Raw genomic sequence first — 22,049 nt, 5'->3', positions numbered from 1 at the left:
CCAGAGGTCAACTGAGACCCTTAAATGGTCATGTTTGGGCCACTTAAGGGCTTCATTCTTCCTCCACTGTTAGTTGTCAAGAGGGAAGAGAGGGGCTTCTCTCATAAACATTTGAGGGGTTTTGCATGGATCATGGACATGGCTGGCACCCACAAAATTTCTGGTGACACCTTCCTCCCCTACTGCAATCAGAAGTTGTATCCCTGGGAAACCATCCTGCCCCATTTACTTGTCTCGGGAGGATCTATTGTTGATCATTTGGGTAGGCCTCACTGCTATAACAGCAGTGGCCACCACTCCGACACCAATAAATAGCTGCAGTTTTGCAATTGTTGAAGCGTTCATCTACACAAGGCAAGGAACTTGCTATTCAAGTGCAACAATTCACATTTAATGACCCAGTTATTCCGATGGCCAGAGATTCCATTACAGACTAGAACTGCATTACAGAAGGGCCCTGTACAGGAATTTACAGTGCACAGGACATCTCAAGGATAAAGTGGATACATTTTAATAAAATCAGGGTTGAAAATGGAATTTTTTCACCCTGACTGGGATATATAGGCCAATAGTTTTCAGAGTTGATATTTTAGAATGTTTATGGATGTAGGAGTGTCTCCTTCATAGCAATAATGTTTTCTTTTGTTTGTATTTAGAAGCAACCACATTGTGCAAACATTTTAAGTGCATTGATTCATTTGACAGTATCATTGTGTTTGGACTGTTCTTTTTTTATGGATTAAATGGCAATAATAATTTCAGAACAAAATTATGATTTAGCCCCTTTATTCCTGAACAAATGATTTCTGCAACAAAACAATGTCATCTAATTGCACTTAAAATGCACCAATTACTTTGTAAAATAACTTGCAGAATAGAAAACAGGCAGACATCTACTTTTTCTATTAGTTTTTCTTTTCCAATCTTTACTTAAAAATAATTAAATTGCTATTTTCTAACTCATGCATTGATAGATCTCTCAAAAGCAGTTTAGGTTCAAACCGGTTGGTTGGTTTTGAATTACTAAAGCTGATAAGTGGATGTTTTGTACAATGAAAATGATATGGAAACCTAAAAGTTGTTACAGCAATCAAACATCGATTTGCTTGGAATAACCATCATCTTTGATAACAAACAATAAATATTTCACTTTTATGCAGCAGATTTGTTTGCGAATATAATGATTTTGGGTGGGCTATGTGTGCTGTAGAAAACTGATCTCAAAAATTCAATTTTTCAGTGATTAATTTGTTCATTTTTTTCCCCTCAGTCCTGTTGTATACAAATTGCTATTTGCAAATGCTTAGTGAGGAATCTGTTAAAGAAGAGAATCTTGTTCTTCAGAAGTGTTGATGATCTATGTATTGAATTTCTACCCTTGTTTAGTCATCATCTTTCTATTGAAGTATTGCTTTATGAAATTCAGGCAGTCAAGGTGCAAGGTTAAAATCTGACTTCTCCCTAAAGTTCTTACCAGAATGACTGAAGTCATTCCTGATACATAGGAAGATTGTTGGAGATTGGTCATCTCAGCTCCAGGGAAACCCAGGCCCAACCATCTTCAGCAGTTTCATCAACGACCTTCCCTCCATCATAAGGTCGGAATTGGGGATATTCACCAATGCTTTGTACAATGATCAGCATCGTTTACAAATCCTCAGGTATTGAAGCAGTCCATGTATGCATGCAACAAGATTTAGAAAACCACACTTGGTCTGACAAGTGGCAAATAACATTTGTGACAAACAAGTGCCAGGCACTGGCTATCCTAAATAAGAGACAAACTAACCTCTTTTCCTTGACCTTCAATGGCATTACAATCACTGAATCCCTCACTATCAACAACATGCAAGCGTGTGATGGAGTACTCTCCACTTGCCTGGATGGATCCAGCTTCAATAACACTTGAGAAGCTTGCACCATCTGGGTTAAAGCAGCCCATTTGACTGACACCTCATCCACATACATCCAGTTCCTCCATCACCAACACTTAAAAGCAGCAGCATGTACCAACTACAAGACACATTGTGGATATTGACCCAAGTTCCTTACACTGCACCTTTCAAACCTGTGACCACTACCGTGTGGAAGGACATGGGCAGCAAATATATAGGAAAACCACCACCTGCAAGTTAATCTCCAAGTCACTCAGCATCCTTGACTTGGAAATATTTCACCTTTACTTCAGCCTCATTGGGAAAAATTCCTGGAATTTCCTCCCTAATGCATATTTGTAGGTCTACCTATAGCAGCAGTTCAAGAAAGCAGCTCACCACCACCTTTTGAAGAGCAGCTAGCAATGGCAATAAATCTGACCCAGCCAGTCAAGAATCACATCTCATTGTAACATTGTATACAACAAATAACATTGTAACTAGAGAAGCTTAATACAGGGAGGAGAGCAATACTATATAAGTAAAGGCATAACTGAATTGTAATCTTTGCCACATGTAGGAATTTTAATCTTTTGGCTATTATATCATGTCTCTATCACAACATGTATAAAGAGTCAAACAAAGACAAATATAAAGAGGAATTTGATTATGAAATACAATAAAAGTCAGAAACAAATGAAAAACAAAATTAAAACACGACATATTGAAAACTTCTGACTATAGTTCACTCCATGAATGATAACATTAAGATTAAGTTTAAATTGGTTGCTTTCTAAATGACCTGAGATTGACTATCACTGAATTAACAATGATAATCTTGCTTATAAGAAAAAAAGGGTGCTTATAATTTTACTGAAGATGAAATTCTGTATATGCAGGAAATCTGAAACAAGCACAGAGAATACTGGAGAATCTAAGCAAGTCAGGCAGCATAAGTGGAGAAAGAAACAAAAGTAACATTTTGAATCCAGTATAACTGTTCTGAACCGGTAAACCAGTTCTAAAGCAGAGTCAAAACAGACTCAAAACATTAACTGTTTCTCTCTCTACAGATGCTGCTAGTCCCTGCTGAGCTTCTCCAGTGTGCTCCATTACAATTACAACTTTAATAATGAGGCCCAACATGCTTCAATGTATCCATTGGTTACTTTGTGTGAAAATCCTGAAAATAATGGAATGAGCCTAAGGGTGAAGCAATTGGTAGCGTAGCATCAATGTATCAGCAAGTTCTAGAGGTGAGTGACAACTTGCATCATATTTCTTCATCCCCTGAAATTGTTGGTTTATTTGTGTGTTAATAGCAGCATGTACAATGAGTAACCTAGTATGTTTTATATTTTGGTTTTATATTTTAACATTTTGATTTGAGACACAGGGTTTACTTCTTCATATGTACCCACACTGTTCAGATTACTGTCATGATTTACCTGAAGCCTCAACACACACTTATCCAGCAAAAGATGTAAGTTTAGATATCAATGAATTTAGCTCCTGTTTTGCGAATTGGGCTGCCCTGTACATTCAGTCCCATATAAGACAACTGATGAAAATGACTGGCACCCAGTTTTGTATGTTATTATCTTCCGCAGTGACAAATTTACAATGTTTAACAGTAAGAAACATTGAGTAGGCAGTGGCACTTCTCCTGGCAGTGTCAACTAGATTATTTATCCTCTTTGGCATTGGAGCTAACTTCTCTTGAACTGACTGTGGGTTCTGACCTCTGCAGTGATCTCAGTTTAGGTCCTCTTTGACAGTTGGAATGGTGTCCTGTTGCCATCCTTTGGAAAAAGAACATCCCTTCCCTCCTGGATGAGAACATTCAGGGTGGTGTGGCTGATTTGTGGAGCCATTTCCTGTCTGGTATCAGTCACCTCCAGTTGTGGGTGGGCTGATGCTCCTAGTTTGCAGAGACTGAAGTAAATGACATAATAGGCAAGATCAGTAGAAAGGTTATGGCAAACTTTCGGGAAAATTCAGGTTAAGAGGGTATATTCCTACCAAACAGCAAAATTGTACTGGTAGAATCATCCCTCTATACTTAACTAATGTTGAAGGAAAACACTAGATTTTGTGAATTGAGCGAAGTTGAAAAGTCGGTCATTTGATTAGACAGAAGAGAATGACTAAAAGATTAATCAGGAGAACAGAAGCAAAAGAGAATGAAAGAGAAAGAAAGCTTGATTGGAAAGTATATCATGAAGAGAACATGAGGAGGACACAGATGGATATGGATAGATTCAGACAGGGAGGAATGGAGCATAATGTAGGAAAATGTGAAGTTGTTGACTTTGACAAATTGAATAAAGAAAAAGCCATTACTTAAATGGAAAATGAATTCAGAATTCTGAGGTGCTGAGTGAGCAAGTGCATGCGTTACAAATAGCTCATACGTCCGTACATCAAGTAACTAAGGAGGCGAACGGAATGCTCTCCAATTTTTGAGAAGATTTGTAGCTCAGGTTGATGATAAGTATGTAAGTTAGATCACTGAGCTTGAATGTTTGTTTTCAGAGATTTTGTCACCATACTAGGAAACATCATCAGTGAGAGTCTCTGGTGAAGCGCTGGTGGTCTGTCCTGTCTCTCTATTTATAGGTCTTGGTTTCTTAAGGTGGGTGATGTCATTTCCAGTTTTTCTCAAGGAAAGGTGGATAGGATCTAAATCAATGTGTTTATTGATGGAGTTCAGGTTAGAATGCCATGCCTCTAAGAATTCCTGTGCGTGACTTTTTTTCACCTGTCCTAGGATGTGTGTGTTGGCCCAGTCAAAGGAATGCTATCCTTTATTTTAAAAATTGAATATAAAAGTAAGAATGTTATACTTCAGTTATACAGGACATGCTGAAACCAATCTTGAATACTGTGTCCATATTCAAGAAAGAATGTAAATGAATTGGAGGCAGTTCAGAGGAGGTAGACTAGATTGGTATCTTGAGTGTTTGAGGAGGAAGGATTGACCATAAGACCCTAAGAAATAGGAATGGAAGCAAGGCCATTTGCACATTGAGTCCACTCTGCCATTTAATCATTGCTGATGGGGCATTTCAGAACCACTCTTCCGTGGGCGGCACAGTGGAACAGTGATTAGCACTGCTGTCTCACAGCACCTGAGACCTGGGTTCAATTCCCGACTCAGGCGACTGACTGTGTGGAGTTTGCACGTTCTCCCTGTGTCTGCATGGGTTTCCTCCGGGTGCTCTGGCTTCCTCCCACAGTCCAAAGATGTGCGGGTCAAGTGAATTGGCCATGCTAAATTTCCCGTAGTGTTAGGTAAGAGGTAAATGTAGGGGTATGGGTGGGTTGCGCTTCGGCGGGTCGGTGTGGACTTGTTGGGCCGAAGGGCCTGTTTCCACACAGTAAGTAATCTAATCTAATCTAATTCCCATAATCCTTAATTCCTTGTGAAATCAGGGATTTATCAATCTCTGCTTCAAGACATTTAACATCCCGGCCTCCACTGCGCTCTATGGCAATGAATTCCATAGGCCCACCACTCTCTGGCTGAAGAAATGACATTTCCGTTCTAAATTGACCCCCTCTAACTTTAAGCCTGTGCATCCACCATTTCTTAGCCTGCTTTATCTTGTAACTTTCTCTTAGATCTCCCCTCAACCTTCTAAACTCTAATGAATACAATCCCAGGATCCTCAGCCGTTCATCATATGTTCGGCCTGCCATTCCAGGGATCATCCATGTGAATCTCCGCTGGACATGCTCCAGTGCCAGTATGTCGTTCCTGAGCTGTTGGGCCCAAAATTGGACACAGTATTCTAAATGGGGCCTATCTAGAGCTTTATAAAGTATCACAAGCACATTGCTGCTTTTATATTCTAACTCTCTTGAGATAAATGACAGCATTACGTTCGCTTTCTTAATCACAGACTCAACCTGTAAGTTAACTTTTAGAGAATACTGAAATAGCACTCCCAGATCCCTTTGTACTTTGGCTTTTTGAATTTCCTCACTGGTTAGAAAATAGTCCATGCCTGTATTCTTTATTTTCCAAAGTGCAAGACCTCGCATTTGCTCACGCAGAATTTCAACAGCCATTTCCCGGATCACTCTCCTAAACTGTCTCAATCTTTCTGCAGCCTCCCCACATCCTCAGTACTACCTGCCTGTCCATCTAACTTTGTATCATCGGCGAACTTCACCAGAATGCCCGCAGTCCCATCATCATTAACATATAAAGTGAACAGCTGCGGCCACAACACTGAACCCTGTGGGATACCACTTGTCACCAGCTGCCATTCCAAAAAAGAACCTTTTATTCCAATTCTCTGCCTTTTGTAAGACAGCCAATCCTTAATCCATGCCAGTAGCTCACCTCGAACACCATGGGCCCTCACCTTACTCAGCAGCCTCCTGTGGAGACACCTCATCAAAGGCCTGTTGGAAGTCTAGATAGATAACATCCACTGAGTCTCCCTGGTCTAACCTACTTGTTATCTCTTCAAAGAATTCTAACAGATTTGTCAGGTTTGTCATTTCAATTTGTAAGTATGTAAAATTCCACAATGGCTTGACAAGTTGGATGTGGAAAAAATACTACTTTGCATCAATCCAAAACTAAGGGGCACTTTGTGTAAAAGAAAAGAAATGAAAAGAGTATTTTTATGTGGAAGAGTTATGCAACTTTGGAATTTTCTGCCTCAGAAGTTGGTGAAAGTGTGGTCATTAAATATTTTGAAGGCAAAGGAAGATCGAATCCTTTATCCAACAAGAAACTAAAGTTGTCTGGGTAAATGGGAATGTGGAATTTGAAATACACAGACCAGTCAGGATATTATTAAATGCTTGAGGGGGCAGTAATACCTTTTTCTGTTCCTAATTTGTAAGGGCAAGTTGAAGCCTCGAAGTTCCCAGCAGACATCATAAATTTCTACTTGCCTGACCTTAAAGTTTGATCTTTTACTCACATATTTTTTGTGTAAAGAAGAACGTATTGCACAAGGCAACGTTACACAATCCCAAATGGAAATACATCACTTTTGATCTGGCCCTCTACTTAGTCTCCAAAAAGTAAATTCTGTCCGTTGTATCTAACATTTAATTTTCGATATTGAAAATGGATCTAATTAAAAATTTTGAATCAGAAACATTTCTCACATTTGCTCCTTCATCCCCAAATGCCCTTTTGTCCACACACATAATTGTTATCAACAATGCCATCATACTTTATTGGAGCACTGCCTCCTTTACCCATCCCACCCCCCCAAAAAAAAAGTTAAAATAAAAGTACAAAAAGAGGCAAAGAAAATTACAGCAGTTGGTTCGAGATAAAGGCCTGCTTGACCTTAGCACTTACTTCCAATGGAACAATTATTTCCCAGTTGTTCCCAGCAAGTAGGATGACTAACTCAAGCAGCTGAAAATGTGTTGCTGGAGAAGCACAGCAGGTCAGGCAGCATCCTGAATCTCCTGTTCCTTGGATGCTGCCTGACAGAATATCCTGTTCCTTGGATGCTTCCTGACGAATCTCCTGTTTCTTGGATGCTGCCTGACGAATCTCCTGTTCCTTGGATGCTGCCTGACCGAATCTCCTGTTCCTTGGATGCTGCCTGACCTGCTGCGCTTTTCCAGCAACACATTTTCAGCTCTGATCTCCAGCATCTGCAGACCTCACTTTCTCCCTGACGAACCCAAGCATTAAAAAAATGTAAAATGCCCCCCGTTATGAAATATTCAGTTGGTTAAAATGACAGTCCAGTTATTTCATTGCCAGTTTGTATCCTGACATATTGAGCATTTCAGAAGTCTGTTTTGTGTGCATGTATATCTTTACTTCTTTTATTTTAAAACTACAGAAATAGTGATTGTACAGATTGAGAGCATTTAATGCCTGGTAATTCTTCCTGGAATATGAAAAGGTTTTGCTGTAAGCACAGCATTTTTTCATGAGCTAGTTGTGAGCCTTTCAATGGAGTAGGTTTTCAATTTTTACAAAACAAAATGTAAAGGAATTGATTCCCACATTTTAGTATATATTTACTCCTGGTATGTGGGTATCACTGACAAGGCCAGCATTTATTGTGCATTCCAAGCAGCGCTTAAGTAAATGGCCCTAAGTTCTCTTCTAGCATTCTTACAGTCCACGTGGTGAAGGTGCTCTTAGACATTTATTTCCATGGCAGAAAACTTATTTTTCTCCCCCACCCCCACTGCTCCAATCCCCTTTCAGTTTGTTCTGTGGATGGACCTGATGAACTGGCTGTGACGCATGTCTGAGCATCCTAACTGGATAGCCCAGATGAGAAGTGTCCAAACTCCAGACTGACACCTGTCCCTCTCCCTGACCTATTGTTAGCTCCATCCCCATACTGGCCATTATGGAGGCACAGGACTGAGTGTGACCCACTCAATAGACTGCAAAGATGTGGACCTTTTGACCAAGATCACCTTGAGAAGATGATTAATGTCACAAATCCCTGGGACTGGTATCAGAGCCTGTCCTTGGCTCACATTGTCAAAACCTCTTAATGGATGGGTGACTTCATAAATTTCAGTGAGGGCAATTCCTGTAAGGGTAGAAGATACAACTGCATGAGCAATGATATTGCCGTGTAAGCTGCTGGTACATGTGATATTGGCAGAACACAGTACTGTTCAAAAAGATGTTTATCCTCTTGACTGCGAAACACTGACCAGAAAGGCAAGATACCTGACTGTGGGACTGCATTAATTTGGATGGCAAGGCAAAGCACAGATACTGTGAGCATGCTGTTAGATGTGAAGCAAGCTCTGAGAGAGCAAGTGAGCATCCCTGTGAAGTAGTCTAATCCAATCTGAGAGTTTGGGACATGTTCACCTGCACAATGTGTTCCCACTACAGCTTTTCAATGTTAGTTGCCAGTGTGGCCCGTAACGCAAATCTGTGCTTTATGAGCATCCTATAAACATTTCAGAGAGGGGCCATGAGGCTTAAGCGAGCTTGGTAAATGCTGGAATGCCAACGTTTGCAGATGAGGGGTGCCAATGGACCATGGTGAGCTGCTATTTAGTTGTTTACAATATAAAGTCCGATCGGAGTAAGCAGTGAGCTGAAGTTGCCAGGTATCTGCTCTGATTTCCATGTTGAGTTTTCTTGGCGTTTAACTTGTTTGGCATATTTGAAAAGATACAAAGCTGAATTTTAATGCGGTAAGTTGGACTATTAACAAGGCACTAACAATCAAAATCCCATTCAATTATCACCTTGCCATCGTCGATTGAGGAACATTGCCTTTTGCATTGCTCGGCAAAAGCATAAAGATTGGAGCAAGATGCTTCGAATGTCAAGGTAGGCCCTGTTGGATTTCTTGTCTGGTCCTGTTTTTCACTCTTTGATGCCAAGTGAAGTTTATTCAATTTTCATTGCAGTTAGTGAAGAAGATTGCACCAGCAGTCATGATTTTGTCCTTTGTTTTATTATTTGTCCCCTTACTCTGGCTTCAAAGAGCTCACTTCTCTAACTGTTCTGTCTCTTCTTTCGTTTTAAATGCTTATCCACTTTGTCCACATGGATGCTTTCTTTTCCTGTGCTTCAAATATTACCAACAGCAAAGCATTCCATGCTCTGACAGCTCTATAAAATAATGTTACTCGTTTCTCCAACAGTGACACTTTTAAATTGATGACCCTCATCGGAGAAAACTCAACCAGGGAAAACAGATGATGGAGAGTAACCAGAAGCAAAAATGCTAAACGATGCTTCATCCTTAACCCAACAATCAGAGATCAAATCTACTACCAAAAGACAGAAGGGCTGAGATTTTCTTCGTTTTCATTCCTATATTCAGTGTTAAAAGCTTTCAGCGAGGTTCAGATAATTTATTTCAATTTGAAGTCTTTACTTAAGAACCAAGGTTGAAAATCAAAACATTAATCTATTCTGACAAATTCTCATCAACCCAAAATATAAACTCTGCTTCTTTTTCTTCCTGAGCAACTAAGTATTTGGGTTATTTTCTGTATTTATCCTGGAGAAAGCAGAATAATTTAAATTAGGTACTGAAGCATTCCATTCCCATTACAATCCACATCCAAATGCAGCAAGACTTGCACAATATCCAATTTTGTGCTGATAACTAGCCAGTAACATGTGCATTACAAATGCCAGGCAGTGACAATCTCCATCAAGACAGAATCTAAACATTATCAATTGGCATTCAATTGCATTATCATTCGTCAATGTGCTTTCCCAGCAACATACTCTCAACTCTGATCTTCAGCATGTGCAGTCCTCGCTTTCTCCTAGAAAACTGAAATGGACCAACTGTATAAATGCAAAGGCTACAAATGCAGGTCAGATGTTAGGAACTAGTAAATAGTAACTCACCTTCTGTCTTCCCAAACGAGAAGAAAGTGAGGATTGCAGATGCTGGAGATCAGAGTTCAGAGTGTGCTGCTGGAAAAGCACAGCAGGTCAGGCAGCACCCGAGGAGCAGGCAAATCGATGTTTTGGGCAAAAGCCCTTCATCCTGTCTCCCCAAAGCCATTTCACTATGCACAAGTCAGGACTGTGATCTAACATTCCCCCCCTTGCCTGGTTGAATGTGGCACCAAACCCTTCAGGAAGCTTGACATTATCCAAGACAAATCAGCTGTCTTAGTTGACATCACTTGCACAGATATTCAGTCCCTTCATCGCCGATGCTCAGTTGCACCATTGTGCACTATCTACAAGATGCACTGCAGAAATTCACTAAGACTTCTTACACAACACCTTCCAAACCTACAACCAGTACTATCTAGAAGGACACGGGCAGCAGATACATGGGAACACAACCACCTGCAAGTTCCCTTCTAAGTTAGTCACCTTCTTGACTTGGAAAAATATCCCCATTCCTTCAGTGTCTCTCAGTAAAAGTCCTGGAACTCCCTGTCTAAGGGCATTGTGAACCTCCCTACATCATGTGGACTGCAGCAGTTGAAGAAGGCATTCACCATCATTTCTCAAGGCCAAGAAGGGGGTGCGAATAAGTGCTGGCCAGCCAGTAACACCCATTACCTATGAATGAAAGAAAAGTAGGAAAATTATTAAAAGATACGAAAGAAACGGTATTGATTACCATTGGTACAGTTCTCCCTTACTGGGGAATCAATACTTCTCCATATGGAACACTACTCCAAATGGAAGACGTACAGAGGGTGGCAAAGAAACAGAATGCACTCTAGGTCAGAACTTCATTGGCCATTACCAACTGCAGCCTAGTGGCACCACTAATGACTGAGGGCTGAAGGACAGATTTACTAAAATGGACATGCTGTGGCTTATGATAAGTATAACAAAATGAAAAGTATTTTGAAATCTTATCACACATCTGTCACAAATTAATCTACTTGTTTGTGACCAGCACGCAGTCTTTGTGAAGACAAGTTTCTAAATGTGCATAACCCCATTGTACTGTGTGTGACTACCGCAGAGCTAAAATAGATTAGTTCAGAATAGATGACAACTGGCATGCTAACATAGATCGGTTAGGAGCGTATTCACTGGAAGTTATATGAATAGGGGGGTTCGGGGGAGGTGAATCTCATTGAATCTTATAAAATTCTATCAGGACGAGACAGGGTAAATGCAAGAAGGATTAGATTAGATTACTTACAGTGTGGAAACAGGCCCTTCGGCCCAACAAGTCCACACCGACCCGCCGAAGCGCAACCCACCCATACCTCTACATTTACCCCTTACCTAACACTACGGGCAATTTAGCATGGCCAATTCACCTGACACGCACATCTTTGGACTGTGGGAGGAAACCGGAGCACCCGGAGGAAACCCACGCAGACACGGGGAGAACGTGCAAACTCCCCACAGTCAGTCGCCTGAGTCGGGAATTGAACCCGGGTCTCAGGCGCTGTGAGACAGCAGTGCTAACCACTGTGCCACCGTGCCGCCCCCTGAGAAATCCACAACCAGGGTTCATGGCTAAGGATACGGATAGGCCATTTAGAACAGGGATGAGGAGAAATTTCTTCACCCCAAGAGTGGAGAGCCTGAAGAATTCTCTGCCACGGAAAGCAGTTGAGGTCAAAACATTGAATATTTTCAAGAAGGAGATAAATAGAGTTCTTAGATCTAAAGGGTCCAAAAGGGAAGGGACTGAAAATGGAAACAGGGTGCTGGTTTGGTTGGTCAGCCATGCGCGTGGGTGGCATAGTGGCTCAGTGGTTAGCACTGCTGCCTCACAGCGCCAGGTACCCAGGTTCTATTCCTGCCTTGGATCTATTCCTGTTTGCACATTCTCCCCATGTCTGCGTGGGTTTCTTTCAGGTGCTCTGGGTTTCCTCCCACAATCCAAAGATGTGTAGGCCAACTGAATCAGCTATGCTAAATATGCCTATAGGGTTAGGTGCAATAGTCAGGGGTAAATATATGATAGGGAAATGGGTCTGGGTGAGTTACTCTTCGGAGGGTCGGTGTGGATCTGTTGGGCTGAAGGGCCTGTTTCCATACTGTAGGGAATCTAATCTAACATAACAAATGGTGGAGCCGACTCAATGGTTTACTCTTCCTCCATTTTCTTTGCTCTTGCGTTGATATTGCAACGAAACACTGGGTATTCATGAGGCAGTTTGGTAGCAGAATCATATTCCAAACACAGTATCATCTGTGGTAGCAGAGTCATATTCAACCACATTCTGTAGCCTCGGGACACAACACATACCCCAGTAAATGCTAGTGTAACCAGTGACGCCCATGTGCCATATACAAATTAAAATGAAACCTCTGCCACTACCATAATTCTGGGCAGTTGAAGGTCTGTGTTGTGAAGCTTGCCCCTTGTCTGATATGACTCGGAGTTTAAACTCTAATAAGAAACCAGCCCTATTACACTCCGGGCTATGGCAACATTCCTTTCAACTGGATGACCAACCCTGGTTCAAAGAATGGCAGACTAGGAGCAGCACGAATAGACCAGCGAATGAGATATCATAGAAACAAAAAGTGCTGGATAAACTCAGCAGGTCTAGTAGCAGCTGTGGAGAATTAGATGTAACATTTCAAAGCTGATATGACCCTTCTTCAGAATCAGATGTCAACCTGTGAAGTTATGACACAGGAATGCTTGTGTGTCAAACTATACAAGTTAATGGGCAAGAGCTAAGCAATCCCACAGTCAACAGATCAGATCAAAGCTCTGCAGTCCTATCACATCCAGATGTGAATGGTGGTGAGTAATTAAACAGCTATCACGAGAAGTAGGCTGCACAAAGAAGTCCATCATCAATAATGGGGGAAGTCACCTCATTGCAACAGGCAAGATTGCTGCAGCTTTCATCAACACACAACTAATTTAAATGTTCAAGAAAATATCTCATTCTTGTTGAAAACTGAAAATCTTTTGCTGCAAACGTGACTTGTATTGTTTAACTGTATTTTTCCATTTTGTTTTTTAAAGCATGAGGGAATAAACTAACTGATTTCATTAATCATATTGAGTCTTGTACAAACATGGGGTATGAATGCAGTCATACTTCAGAATAGCTTCAGTTTACTTGGGGGTTAGTTGCTCTTTGCTGGAGCTGTCAGATTGTTCGCAACATATCGACACAAGTGGTTTCAGAAGCAGAGTGTAGGTGCACTTACTGAAGAAATCTCATTTTCATCTTCTTGCCAGTTTGCAGTACACCGTCAAGAAAAATAATTCATGTCTTGAAATCTCTGAGCCCAGGAAGTTACCTGCTATTCCTGAAGTAATCACGAGTCACTGTTGGGGAACAAAAGCTGTTTGTACCATGCAGCATATTTTTCCGAACATTGCAGATGAAAATATAATGTTTGCAGAGAAATGTAACGCACAAATTAAGACGTGGTCATGGATCTGTTAGATCATTGGGAATTAATGTTTAGGTTTATTTTTAACCCTTTTCTGTTATTTCTTTTCCATCCTTTGCTGATTGTATTTGTCTTGCTTCTCCTTTGTTCCTGAGGCATGGATTAATCCTTAGGTTAGGCTTCAGAATTAGCAGTTCTCCTCCATGTTCCAAATCTTTATGTGTGAATCACAGCATTTGAAGGGACAAATTTAAACTCAGAACGGTACAGTACCAGAGCAGGCCCTTCAGCCCACCATGTCTGCACTATCAGTGATGCCATTGTAAACTAATCCCATTTGTCTTTATGTGATCCATATCCCTTTATTCCCTGCCTTTTCATTTGTCTAAGAGCCTCTTACATCTTGCGATTGTATCTGCTTCTATCACGTTCCTTGGCAGTGCACTACAGACATGTGTTACCCTCTGTGTAAAATAATTGGTCTTGCAAATCTCTATTGAAATTTACTCTTCTCAGCTTAAACATATGTCCCTTAGTACTTAATTTTTCCACTTTGAGAAAAGACTTCAACTATCCACCCTATCCATGTCTTTCGGATTCTGGGTAATCCAAGATGGAGGACGGGAAAAATTTCTGGCTGTAACAGCTACTCTTTTTTTTGAGGATTTTAGGTGCTGGAGGTGATTTCTTCGAATTCCAAGGGCAGCGATTACTGTTTTATATGCTGATGCATTGTTTTGGAACTTTGGGAAAAAAAAGTCAAAACAACAGCAGAACAGACAAAGGAAGCACATGGTGAGGACAGTGCAGGAGAGAGAGGGAGAGAGGAAGAAGCTGACACAGCAGTGAATGTGCACAGCTACTGCCTTTGCTGTTTGAATTCATGTATCACTGAATATTGGAGTGCATTTGGGAAAATGAACAAACAGTGAAATTCGCAACTGATCTTGGAGGAACTATTGGGTGAAGTTCACAGCACAGAATCAGATAAGTTAATCGTTGTTTTTAAGTGTGGCCTACAGAGAAGCTGCAGTAATGATGGAGTGGGTTCTTCCTTGATTATATGTTTTTGGAGATATGTCTCTTGATTAAACTTAAAATATAAGCCATAACTATTAATTTAACCTGGGCCAGTGATTGTAGAGGAATACAATGTAGTTATTTTCTGGGTCTGTAGATTGTGAAGGAGCAAAAATGGCCTTTAATAGAGTGGTATTTACTTCTTGTCAGATGTGGGAGTTTAAACAGAGTTTAAGGGTTACTACGGATTATATCTGCCATAAATGCTGTTGGATGCAAATCTTATTAGATCGAATGGATCGATTGGAGAGACAGTTAGAAGCAATGAGGAATTTGCAACAGCAACAGTATGTGATGGATGGCAGTTATAGGAAGGGGGAAAGCCTCAGATACAGTCACATAGATGGGTTAACTCCAGGAAAAGTAAGAGAGGTAGACAGCCAGAGCAGGAGTCTTTTGTGGATATACCAATTCCAAACAGGTATGCTGTTTTGGAAAATGTAGGGGGTGATGGATTCTCAGGGGAACATAGCACAAACAGCCAAGTTTCTGGTATTGAGACTGGCAATAATGCAAGAAGGTTGCATTGGGTTCCAAGAGATCAATTCTGTTAGGGGACTCTCTAGTCCGAGGTACAGACAGATGTTTCTGTGGCCAGCAGTGAAAAAGCAGAATGGTGTGTTGCTTCCCTGGTGCCAGGATCAAGGATGTCTCAGAGAGGGTGCAGAATATTCTCATGGGGGAGAGGGACCAGCAAGAGGTCATTGTCCACATTGGAACCAATGGTATAGGAAGGGAAAAGGTTAAGATTCTGAAGGGAGATTACAGAGAGTTAGCCAGGAATTTAAAAAGGAGGTCCTTGAGAGTAGTAATATCTGGATTACTCCTGGTGCTATGAGCTAGTGAGAGCAGGAATTGGAGGATAGAGCAGATGAATGCAAGGCTGAGGGAATGAAAGGCTGAGAAGCTGGTGTATGGGAGAAGGATTCTCTTTTGGAGTAGAAATGACCTGTACAAGAAGGATAGTTTGCACCTAAATTGGAAAGGGACTAATATACTGGCAGGGAAATTTGCGAGACCTGCTTGGGAGGATTTAAACTAGCAAGGTGGGTGGGGGTGGGGAGGGGAACCCAGGGAGATAGTGAGAATCTGAGACTGGTACAGTTGAGAACAGAAGTGAGTCAAACAGTCAGGGCAGGCAGGGACAAGGTAGGACTAATAAATTAAACTGCATTTATTTCAATGCAAGGAGCCTAACAGGGAAGGCAGATGAACCCAGGGCATGGTTAGGAACATGGGACTGGGATATCATAGCAATTACAGAAACATGGCTCAGGGATGGGTAGGACTGGCAGCTTAATATTCCAGGATATAAATGCTACAGGAAGGATCGAAAGGGAGGCAAGAGAGGAGGGGAGTGGCATTTTTGGTAAGGGATAGCATTACAGCTGTGCTGAGGGAGGACATTCCTGGAAATAATCCAGGGAAGCTATTTGGGTGGAACTGAGAAATATGAGAGGGATGATCACATTATTGGGATTGTATTGTAGACCCCCTAATAGTCAGAGGGAAATTGAAAAACAAACTTGTAAGGAGATCTCAGCTATCTGTAAGAATAATAGGGTAGTTATGGTAAGGGTTTTTAACTTTCCAAACATAGACTGGGACTGCCATAGTGTTAAGGGCTTTGATGGAGAGGAATATGTTAAGTGTGTACAAGGCCTTCTTCTGATTCAGTGTGTGGATGTACCTACTAGAGAAGGTGCAAAACTTGATGTAGTCTTGGGAAATAAAGCAGGGCAGGTGACTGAGGTGTCAGAGGGGGAGCATTTTGGGGCCAGTGATCATAATTCTATTAGTTTTAAAATAATGATGGAAAAGGATAGACCAGATCAAAAAGTTGAAGTTCTAAATCAGAGAAAGACCAATTTTGACGGTATTAGGCAAGAACTTTCAAAAGCTGATTGGGGCCAGATGTTCACAGGTAGAGGGACGGCTGGAAAATGGGAAGCCTTCAGAAATGAGATAACGAGAATCCAGAGAAAGTATATCCCTGTCAGAGTGTAAGGAAAGGTTGGTAGGTATAGGGAATGCTGGATGACTACAGAAGTTGAGGGTTTGGTTAAAAAAAGAAAGAAGCTGTCGTGTTGTTGAGAAGGAGGAGGAGCGCCTCATCTTCCGCCTGGGATAACAACACGACGGCTGGAGGAGGAACGCCTCATCTTCCGCCTGGGAACCCTCCAACTACAAGGAATGAACTCAGATTTCTCCAGTTTCCTCATTTCCCCTCCCCCCACCTTGTCTCAGTCGGTTCCCTCAACTCAGCACCGCCCTCCTAACCTGCAATCTTCTTCCTGACCTCTCCGCCTCCACCCCACTCCGGCCTATCACCCTCACCTTGACCTCCTTCCACCTATCACATCTCCATCTCCCCTCCCCCAAGTCCCTCCTCCCTACCTTTTATCTTAGCCTGCTTGGCACACTCTCCTCATTCCTGATGAAGGGCTTATGCCCGAAACGTCGAATTTCCTATTCCTTGGATGCTTCCTAACCTGCTGTGCTTTAACCAGCAACACATTTTCAGCTGTGATCTCCAGCATCTGCAGACCTCATTTTTTACCCGAGGATTGGCTGGCAGTCCATCCTCACCATATCTACTTACATACATTTGCAGCTGAACATGGGTCAACTGCTGGTTGTCAGAGTGAGCTGCAGCCCTGATGCTGTCGGCTGAATACCATTTGTCATCAGAGCTTGTTTTCATCAGATGACTAATTGGTTCATAATGCAAGATACAGTACCTGACTTATAAAACCTTGCTGAGTGATGAAATAGTTCCAGAATTCAGTCCTGAAAGTTGCTTTGACCAGCTTGCAGCTGAGATCTCTTTGGAATACTTAAGATTCAAATGCTTTGTTCCATGTTAAAAGAAGAAAAAAAACACAAAAAGGAAAGTAACAGACAGAAGGAAGGATAGAAGAAAGAACATAATAAATATTTAAACTTAACTCCTTGGAGTGAGATATCCAAGACAGTTTTCATGGGTTGACTAATGAAAAAGCTGTAGAAAAGCATGAAAGGGCAACTATGTATGAGTCTGCCTCTTGTGCCTGAGAGAACATTATTTGTGATTCACTTCTGCATTTGCAGGAAAAGCTTCACTAGACATCAATTACTTTTACCAACATTGATCATGAAAATTTTTAATTTTGACCTATTCGTATTGACAATATATAAATTAAAATAAATGTGCATTTGAATTGAACGGTATGTTCAATACAGACATTTGCAGTCCCATAGTGTATTTGAACATAAATTGTTACGTTTTTCTAAATGGAAGATTATATTAAATATTTTGATCTTGTCAACTTCCTGCTGTCCCTGGCAGCCCTATGGGAAATCATAACTGACCACAACTATTCTAAAAACTCTTCACTCTACAGCTTCGTTGGGCAGAAGTCTGACTTGAGAGGAAGACTGAGCATTCAAAAGCAGGATCGCAATCCAAATCCACCTGCAACCTGGCCATGGCAGTTCTACTTGAAGCAGGATATGAGACAGGCAATGAATGTGATCCCAGGAGGCAGGTTTGCTCCTTGAATATTATAGCTCTGGGTCATATACGTATAAATTATTTTAATGGATGGTTGGTTTACTTCATCTTAACAAACATTCTCCAACCAGTGACATCTTGTACGCTGTTGCCCAGTGCGCTTATGCTGCCCTCAGTGACATAATTTTTCCAGGTTGTCTGAGTGTACCCATCCAGCATTCACATTTTAAACTAGCTTACAACCTGATCTTCTTCCCTACCACCCATCGATTCTGCAATCAGGAAAGGATTCCTATCATAGACATTATTCAACTTCAAGCCATGTCTTATTATTCATCTAAAGTAAAAAGGTCACTTATTAGGCCACAGACGAAACTGTGTCGGATGAAAATTTCCCAATGTCAAAAAACAGAAACTTAAAAATGAAATGGTGTGTTAAATACATAAGTGCCCACCTTTGTGGAACTGCATATTTGTACTGTTTCTATTTTCTCCCAGAACTACATAATGTCACTCCTGTGGTTTCAGCAGAGCTACGGGCATTCCCCTTCGTCCAAGTTATCAGAGGGGCCTTGGAACAAAGCTGACCCTACCCACAACTACCTCACCTGCATCTTATGGCAGATTTGACTTTCAGGACACACAGCAGCTTGTTCAGCAAAGACTAAGGTTAATATATTGGGATCAATGGATGAGACTTGAAAGCACTTTGAGCTAAGTCCCCACATCCATGTTCATTTTCTCCAGTTTTCTTCTTACAGCACACCCTCACTTGAAGGCTAGCAACGAACTGGTAGTCATGATTTGGAGGTGCCGATGTTGGACTGGGGTGTACAAAGTTAAAAATCATACATCAGGTTATAGTCCAACAGCTTCAACTGGAAGCACTAACTTTCGGAGCGCTGCTCCTTCATCAGGTGGTTGTGGAGGACACGATTGTGAGACACAGAATTTATAGCAAAAGTTTACAGTGTGATGTAACTGAAATTATACATTGAAAAATACCTTGATTTTCTGTTGAGTCTCTCATCTGTTAGAATGACCATATTAGTTTCACTTCTTTCATATGTAAATCACAAAAGTTTTTTAAACATTACATTCTCAGGATAACTTTAACAATTGGTGTCAGCTCAAATAATATGTTGAAGTGTTCGCCCCCTGTGTGCTGTTGTCTGTGCCATAATGTTTAGACTGACTCTAATGTAAAAAGTGAGTTAACAGACTCTTACATGCATTCATGCAGGTTTGAGCAAAGTACAATGTAACTCTGCAAGTACAAATTCACCCCACAAATGTGTGTGTGTGTGTGTGTGTGTGTGTGTTGGGGGGGGAGGGGGTGCATGCACCCTCTCACAGACTTTGACCCCTTTACACTCACGCACACACATATACACTCTCTCTCATAGACACTCACAACCCCCCACTCCAGACACACACAAGCCCCTAGAATGTAATGAATCTCAGTCAATATGGGAGAAGTTAAAATGACCCATTACCACAACCCTGCTGTTTTTACATCTTTCCAAAATCTGTCCATATATTATCTCCTCTATTTCCCACTGGCTGCTGCGGGGCCTTTAGCATTTCCTCAGCATTGAGAGTCCACCTTTCCTAATCCTGAATTCTACCCCATATTGCCTCACTGTATGAGTCCTCTGATGAATCCTCCCTCAGAACAGCTGTGAGGTACATCTTTACCAGTAATACAACAATGCCCCCCACCCCTTTTACATCCTTTCTATCACACCTGAAACATCTCAATCCTGGGAAATTCAGCTGCCAATCCTGTCCCTCTTTCAGCCCTCCTGATGAAGGGCTTTTGCCCGAAACGTCGATTCTCCTGCTCCTTGGATGCTGCCTGACCTGCTGCGCTTTAACCAGCAACACATTTTCAGCTCTGATCTCCAGCATCGGCAGACCTCACTTTTTACTCGAAGATCTTAACCTACTGCGAATCCTCTTGCAAGGATGCCTTCCTTGAAGAAGCTCTCTTCCTCCCTCTACAAGGAGCTCCTCTACCCTTGAGCCCTGCCCCCCCAACCGCCACCAGGACAGAACCCCACTGGTTCTCACCTACCACCCCACCAACCTCCGTATACAGCGTATCATCCGCCGTCATTTCCGTCACCTCCAAACGGACCCCACCACCAGGAATATATTTCCCTCCCCTCCCCTATCAGCGTTCCACAAAGACCAGTCCCTTCGTGACTCCCTCGTCAGGTCCACACCCCCCACCAACCCAACCTCCACCCCCGGCACCTTCCCCTGCAACCGCAGGAAATGCAAAACTTGCGCCCACACCTCCCCCCTCACTTCCCTCCAAGGCCCCAAGGGATCCTTCTGTATCCTTCACAAATTCACCTGCACCTCCACACACATCATCTATTGCATCCGCTGCACCCGATGTGGCCTGCTCTATATTGGGGAGACGGGCTGCCTACTTGCGGAACACTTCAGGGAACACCTCTGGGACGCCCGGATCAACCAACCCAACCACCCCGTGGCTCAACACTTTAACTCTCCCTCCCACTCCACCAAGGACATGCAGGTCCTTGGACTCCTCCATTGCCAGAACATAACAACACGACGGTTGGAGGAAGAGCGCCTCATCTTCCGCCTGGGAACACTCCAACCACAAGGGATGAACTCAGATTTCTCCAGTTTCCTCATTTCCCCTCCCCCCACCTTGTCTCAGTCGATTCCCTCATACTCAGCACCGCCCTCCTAACCTGCAATTTTCTTCTTGACCTCTCCGCCCCCACCCCACTCTGGCCTATCACCCTCACCTTGACCTCCTTCCACCTATCACATCTCCATCGCCCCTCCTCCAAGTCCCTCCTCTCTACCTTTTATCTTAGCCTGCCAGACACATTTTCCTCATTCCTGATGAAGGGCTTTTGCCCGAAACATCGACTCTCCTGTTCCTTGGGTGCTGCCTGACCTGCTGCGCTTTAACCAGCTACACATTTTCAGCTCTGTCCCTCTTTCAGCCTAGTCTCTGTCATCACAATCATGTCATAGTTCCAAGTACTAAGCAAAGGTCTAAGTGCATCTACCTTGCCTATTACTCTTTTCATATTGAAACACACGCATTTCAGAGACCAGCTCTCCCTGATCTTTTCAGCAGTGTTTCCCTGCCTGTTCTTAGTCATGTTTACCTTGTTGTCTAGCTCTTCCTCAATGTCTGCAACAACTACCCTATTCACCTGGTTCCCATCCCCCTGCCACACTAGTTTAAACCCTCCCCAGCCATTCTACCAAGTATCAGCGCACACTCTCATACGCCCCCACTACAAGAACATCAGTGCTGGTGCTGCCCAGGTGTAACCCCTTCAGTTAGTACAGGTCCTAACTCCCCCAGAACAGATCCCAATGCACCACAAATCCAAAACCCTACCCCACACACCATCTTTTCAGCCACATGTTCATGTGGTAATGGTAGTAATCCTGAGATAACCAATCTTGAGGTTCTACATTTTAACTTACTTCCTAGTTTCTATATTCTGCTTTTAGGACTCATCCTTCTTTTTACCAATGTCGCTCATACCAATGTGAGGCCAACCATTAGTTGTTTGCTGATCCCCTCCAGAATGTACTGTAACCACTCCGAGACATCCAGGACCAGGGAGGCAACGCACCATCCTGGACTCTCCTTTGTGACCACAGATGCCTATGTATTCCGCTTACAATTGAAGCCCCATTAATTAAAGCATTTCTATGCCTATTTCTGCCTCTTTCTTCAGCAGAGCCAAGCATGGTGCCACGAATGTGGCTGTTGTTGTTATCCCCTGACAGGCAATGCCCCCTAACAGTATCT

This window comes from Hemiscyllium ocellatum, chromosome 11, assembly GCF_020745735.1.
Source record: "Hemiscyllium ocellatum isolate sHemOce1 chromosome 11, sHemOce1.pat.X.cur, whole genome shotgun sequence".
Lineage (NCBI taxonomy): Eukaryota > Metazoa > Chordata > Chondrichthyes > Orectolobiformes > Hemiscylliidae > Hemiscyllium > Hemiscyllium ocellatum.
The sequence above is the reverse complement of the archived record's forward strand: the minus strand, read 5'-3'. Positions refer to the sequence as shown.